Raw genomic sequence first — 7067 nt, forward strand, 5'->3', positions numbered from 1 at the left:
CCCCCGGCCCCTTGCTGCAGGGGGGCCTCTGCACAAGCCCCTTCAACATCCCCTTGCTCCCCCAGCTGCCCCACCTGGCGGGGCTCCGGCCCTTTAAAAAAAACAAAAGCCAAGAAAAACCCTTCAACTCACTGCTCCTGGTGCAGCCTTTAGGCTTTGGGGGCTTCTGCAGAGCCCCCCTCGTGGCGGGGGGGGGGGAACCGGGGATTGCCCCCTGCTGGCAGCAGCAGAAAGTCCTGGGGTTTCTTCAGGTTTTTTTTTTTCTTAAAGGCCAGAACTGGCCTGTGCAGGGCACTTGTGCAGAGCCCCCCATGCAGCATGGGGCAGTGGGGATTGCCCCTTGCCCTGCAACACCTGCTGAGCCAGGGCTTTTTTTTCCCCCCAAGTGCTGAGAGCTGGGGCAGCCATTGCTGGGCTGGGAGAGGGGCGGGAGATGGGTCTGGCCTGGCTGATTTGGAGATTCGGCTGCTACCGAATCACCGAATCAGATTCGGCTTAATCAAAATCAGGACAGTGATTCGAATCACTGAACTGAATCACTGCCTCCCAAAAGTGGCCGAATCCAAAGCAAATTCTAGCTCCTTTGCATAGGCCTACTGTCTGAAGGGTCATTTAAGAAAGGATGGAGCAAGACTGTCCTCAGAACAAGGAGCAATGGGCTCAAGTTGCAGCAAGGGAAGTTTAGTTTGGATATTAGGAAAAACTTGCAGTAGGAGGGTGGTGAAGCACTGGGACAGCTTACCCAGAGAGGTGGTGGAATTTCCATCCTTGGAGGTTTTTAAGGCTTGGCTCAACAAAGCCCTGGCTGGAATGATCTAATTGGGGATAGTCCAGTTTTGAGTCGGGAGTTGGATTAGATGACCTCCTGAGGTCTCTTCCAATCCTAATTTTCTATGATTCTAATGAAAACTTGTATCAGATCCCATTCTAACACACACTAGGTTGCATTCCATCAGCATTCCTCCTAAATAGTTACTGAAAATGATTTTTTGTTAAAAAAATAATAAAGTGAGTTTATCTGATATAAAAAGCATTTTTGTTTAAAACAAAGATTAGAATATTTCAGAGTTTGATACAGGTTTTCAATTGTAATGCTATTTTCTATAAAGCCATGAATTCACTAGAAAATTTGCATTGAAGTTTTCTCTGATAACAAAACTGGCAAAATCACACCACAATTTAAAATGGCACCTCTCTATTCATTATTTAACACTGCAATCTGAACCATAAAACGATTTTGTGTTACCACTTCTCTTTGCTTTTATTTTTATCATAATCAATGTATTGCTATTTGAGTGTTATTTGTGTCTTTCATTATTTCTCAAAGCAGGAGGAACAAAAAATCCAAAACATTACAGCTCACAGAATACATTTAAAAAATGTTTTCAGCCATCTGTAAAACATAGAATCAACTTACTTATTAGTTAAAGTTCATGGGTGGCAGTGTTGTTTATTTCTTAGCATTCACAGACATGAAAGACTGGCTGCCTACAACTGACAGCAAGATGGAAACAAAATTAAATGTATTCATAAAATAACTAGAGAAACTGTTGTCCTTAAAATACTGTTCTGTCATGAAATACCCAAGTGTATAAAGGATATAACCAGTAATACCGGGTTTGATTCAATATTTATGGTAATATGGAGATCAATTTCGTATCAAATTGCCTTCATTGCCAATGGACCATGGACACTTCATGTGCTTTATAGCCTCCTAAAACAAAGGCTAATAGGTTGCAGAAGAAAAGAAGACATTCCCTCTCTGTCATAACATAAAGATCCATAATGTATAGCTGCTGCTCTATCCCCCAAAGCAGTGACTCCAGAATCTCCAATCGTCATACAGGGCAATTGGGCAGCTGTTTGTGATGTCACCAAGCTTGCATGTGGGGGGGGTACCATAATGGTCAGAGTTTTATGTAATATTAGAAACATGTCTGTTCCACCTCTATATCTTCAAGCCAATAGAATGAGTGTTGTTAAATGCCTAGCATCCAGTGCTAAAGACACCACAGCATCTTCCTATGGGAAACCCAACACCTATGCACCGTGGCTCTCTCCACCCCTGTTGTGGTTGCATTATACAGGGATTTGAAAGTCTGTAGTGAATGTGTATAGTTTGGGGGTGGGAGGGATGCAATCACACCACATATGTTGCAAGTAGCATGGGCAGCCTGTGCATATTGCATGCAGCAAGTGGGGAGGGAGCAGGGAACAGAGGGGCAGATAGGGCAGGGTGCAATAAATGGGGCAGAAGGGGGGGATAGAAGTGGCACTTAGGGAAGATATGGAGCTTACCTTGTGGTGCACCTGCCAAAAAGTTTGGTCCCCGCTGGTACAGAGCTTGGTGTGTTCACCAGGTGATGGAAGCTCAACACTTTAGAGTCAGAAGTCTATGGTTCAATCCTTACTACAAAGGATATGGCATGCATTGCATTAGAGTAGTAAATGTTTCTAATGACTCCCACTATAGCTATTATGATTGTGTACAGGCAACACACACACACACATGCACAAAGATAAGTGGCCCTTAGCTGCTGTACAACAGAAAGAAGAAGAGAGTTTAAAGATGACTGTCAGGAAGTACAACGTGAAGAGAACAACCCTCCATTGCAAGTGGCCAATATTCTCTACAGCCCCACACTGGGCTTTAATGGATAGGCAAGCAGCATTGGACATGGCATAGCAGACCACTGAATCTTGGGGTGGGAAAGGACCTCAAGGGCCCACATCCAGTCCAACCCCACTCACAAATGCAGGATGTGCTGTTCCTAAACTGTCCCAGACTGGCACCTATCCAACTAGTTCTTGAAAACCTCCAATGAAGGAGAGTACAACTTTCTTGAGCAGCTTGTTCTACTGTCCCGATCATAAGGAAGTCTTTTCCTAAGATTGAATCTAACTGTTTTGTAATGGTTTAAACTCACTGCTTTGTGTCCTGTCCTCTGCAACAAGGGAGAACCGCTGTTTTCCATCTTCTTTGTGGCAATCTTTCAAATATTTGAAAACATCTATCATGTCCCCCTGCTTACGCTCCTTCTTGCCAGACTAAACATACTTAGTTCTTTCAACCTTCCTTGGCAACCTGATATGCTGGTTCGAGAGGCAGCGTTCCCAAAACCAAATAGTCATCCCTCTGCCGTAGTGCTCACCACTGGTAGCATAACTAGGACAGGGGAAAGGGCGAACCTATTAGGGGGTGCCCAGTTCCCCCTCCCCCAGGAGTCTTTGCTATGGCAGGGGACGCTCTGTGCTTCCCCTATGCAGATTTGAAAGCCAGGCAGGGCAGTGCTTCACCAAGCAGTGCATCTGGGAGAGGGAGAGTGAGGGGATCAAGCAGGATGGTGCATCCTTTCTCTGCAGTGGTGGGGGAAACTCTATACTGCTTCTGCCTGGCCACAGGAGCTAGGCAGTGCATCACTGCCCTAAACAGTGTATCTGAGGGATATGCGGTGAGTGTGGGAAACAAAATGATGCTCCCAACCCAGCTCTGGGTGCTCAATGAGCCCTAAATGGTACTCATGTAAGAATGTCTGGTTGTAACAGAGGTTCTTTCCCAGTTTGTCTGTCACAGATAATGTTATGAGCTGGAAAGATAGCATGTAGCACTGCCCAGAGAGGACTCCTATGCACGCAGTGGTTGGGTGGAATCCATATGCTAAATCAGTGGCAAGCAAAATACGACCATGGGCTGGATCCAGCCCACCAGGCAATTCCATCCAGTCCATGGGGTCCCTTCATGAGCCTTCTGTCATCCCTGGACCTTGCTGTGCCCTCTGCAAGCCAGTGCCTCCATGCAGGAAGTGCGGTTCTGGTTGCTAAGCAATCACCCCCTCTCCTACACCAGCCTGGCCTGACCAGGGGTGGGAGCACAGGAGCTGCATGTTATGGTGCCAGGTGGCGCTGGCCCTGCATGCTGCCAACATGTGCCACCAGGGACTTGGGTGGGAATTCTACTGGGCCGTGTGGGGCTGGCCCAGCACACTGCTGCCATGAGCCGCCAGAGACTTGGGCAGGACCTGCATATTATGTGAATGGGTGGGCTGGCCCCACATGCTGTTGACACCTGTGGCCAGGGACTGGGGTGGGAGTGGATGGAGCTGCACACTAGAGTGCCAGGTGGGCCTGGCCCCTCTCGCTGCCACCGCATGTAGGTCCAGGAACTTGTACCCTCCAGGGACTTTGAGGACCCTCACACACCAACCCACACACCAACCCCCCATACCCTCAAACACACCCACACCCTCCCCACACACTCCACCATACCCCTCACACACCCTCCTAAACCCCCTGCACTCCCTCCCACACTCCTCATGCCCCCATCATATGCACACACACTCGCACCCACACATCCCCATCCCAACCACATACCCCACACCCTCACCCCTCCACACCCACCCTCCCCACCCACCATAACCATACACCATCACACACACACACTCCTCAACCACGCCCCACACACACCCTTAGCCCCCACACACAATATACAAGAGTAAGACTGTATTTTGAGCTATTATGCAATTGTCTCTAGATACACTATGCAAACACACACACAAATCAAGACAAAATATTTTTTAAAGAAAATAAAAATATGTTATAGTAGATGCTTGATTTTTTTAAATTATATTATTTGGTTTTTTTCTAGTTTCAAGATGGCAGTTCCCCCCTCCCCCCACAAAAAGGAGTACTTCTGGGGGCAAGGGTCATAGGTTAGGGGTGGAACTTCTTGTCCCAAAATGGTGACCAGGGGGCAGGGCACCTTTCAAGGGGCAGGGCTACCCTTGCAGCCCCCAACAGCTTACCGAACTTGTTAAGTGGCCCTCCAGCCAAAATAATTGCCTGCCCCTGTGCTAAATAATCAATTATTATTTACATGGCAGTAGGACCTTAAGGCCTCTTCTGAGTTCAGGGTCTTCTTGTGCTAGATGCTGTACAAATAGTCCAAGGAGTTTATTACCCAGACAAGGACAAATGTGGACAAAAGGAAATGTGATCTCCATTAACAGGTGGAAAATAGCAGTACAGAGAGATTAAGTGATGTGCCCAAAGTTATAGAGAAAGTCTGTAGCAGAGCTAGGCATTGAACACAGATCTCCTGATCCCCATTCTTGCCCCTGGACCAAAAAACCACTGAGACCATGAACGGCATCTGTACTTGTCATTTCTCATACTTCTTATCTGTACTCATGTTTCCTCCAAGTCATTCCTTTCATGAAGCATCATAGGAAAAGTTACGTTGAAATGGCTATGTCAAACCAGTTCTAAACATATAGAACCTCGGGATTTTCATCCTTGGATCATATACCAGCCCATGAATAGCATCTGGGTAAGATCCACTAGTCAGCAAAGCAAGATGAAGACCACTGACTGGATCTAAATCACTTAGCTTGTGTGTGCATGTGTGCTTTAAACCTTGCTTTAGTTATTTTGCCTGCATACCATCTTATGACTGAGACAATGACCTTGGGCATTGTTTGAAAACAGGTAGACTCCTTAGTAACACCTGCAATTTTCAGATTTATGGCAACCTGGTACAGCAGAAGCACAGTTCAATCAACTTCTTGGATGAAAAGCCTATTTTTCTGGTCACACTTTATCAATATAAATATGTAATGCAGCTATTAATTTAACATTGCTATTTGCTCCTGCTTTAGATTTTGGGACTGGTGCTGTTTATGCAGTTTGAGAAACATCTTGAATTAATATTCAGCATTTACTAAGCCCTTTGGATTTCCTGATGTAATTTGCATTAGCTCATAGCAGCAGGAGCCTCCAGAGAACCAGTACCAAAGAATTAAATAGTAAAACAAATGCTTTGATGTGTTAAAAAAAATGGGGTCTCCTTCACCTCCACTATATGATCATTTGTGAAAAGAAGCAAAAACAAACAAGCTGCATCCATTCTGCAGTTCATTCCCGAAGAAAACATCACAGATGTTGCTAAGAGAACATTTTAGTGGAAGCACATTTGAATACCAGTGTTTACTGTGTATTTGACAATCTTCAGTGATAATCCTGTGTGTAACAAACTGACTAGTACTAGGGATGTCTGAAACACCCAAGTCCCAGAAAGAAAGAATGGGTTTATAGCAAAGACGCTAAACTGGATTTTAGAAGATGTGGGCTTCAAACCCAGCCCTAAATGACACTTTCCTCCAAGCATGGATAAACCACTAAATCTCTATGGACAGATTTAGACAAGCATGTACATGAGGTATATGGCAACACAGACCCATCTGCGGTACCACATGCTGCATACACCATACATTCAGGCATCTCCCACATTGCTTCTTTGCTCCGGGGGGGGGTTGACCCCGGGAGATCCTGGGGTCAAAAAACCCACATGTAATAAAATTAAGGTGGTGAATGTGGCAGCAGTGCATGCCACCCGAAACCGGAGCCTGGTTGGCTGGAGCCATGCTCTGGCTGTCAGCCAGTTTCCCTGCTGCAGGACCACCATGGCTGCAGCGCCTGGAGGCTCCCAGGACCCCAGGGAAGCTGCTGCTGGGGGCCAACACAGTTACTGGCCCCAGCCTCCCCTACTCCACCCGGGGTAACCTGCCACATGCCAGAGCACGTGTCATGGGTGTTCCCTGGGGACAAGTAGCTTGTGGGAAAACTTGTCCCCAGTGAAACACATGTTTTCACTCATGGGGCTGTGCCCTCTGTCTTTAGTTCTCCATCTACTGAAAGGAGACAATAATGCTTTCCTCTATAATTAGGTACTATTGACCACCACTGTGAAGCTGATACTGTACCTACACCAAATCATTTCCATGTTCATAAATATTTATTTAATTATTTTTTAACGCTCACCCCATTTTGGAGGGATGTGTTGCCACTATACTTCCAGGTTCCAGAGTGGAAGAGAAGTATTATGAAGCTTGTTCTTGTGTTCAGAGAGTGTACCAGAGAACTCACCAGAAAGCTATTTTTACAAATTTTCAGACCAGGTCCCCAGCTGAAAAAGGTTTTGGTGCTTTGGCCAAGCATCAGCATCCAGTTTGAACATTGAACACATGGACTCTGTTATTGTGAAGATCTCCCAGGTCCACAATGGTAGTTCA

The sequence above is a fragment of the Alligator sinensis genome, unplaced genomic scaffold (assembly GCF_000455745.1).
Source record: "Alligator sinensis unplaced genomic scaffold, ASM45574v1 scaffold268_1, whole genome shotgun sequence".
Classification (NCBI taxonomy): domain Eukaryota; kingdom Metazoa; phylum Chordata; order Crocodylia; family Alligatoridae; genus Alligator; species Alligator sinensis.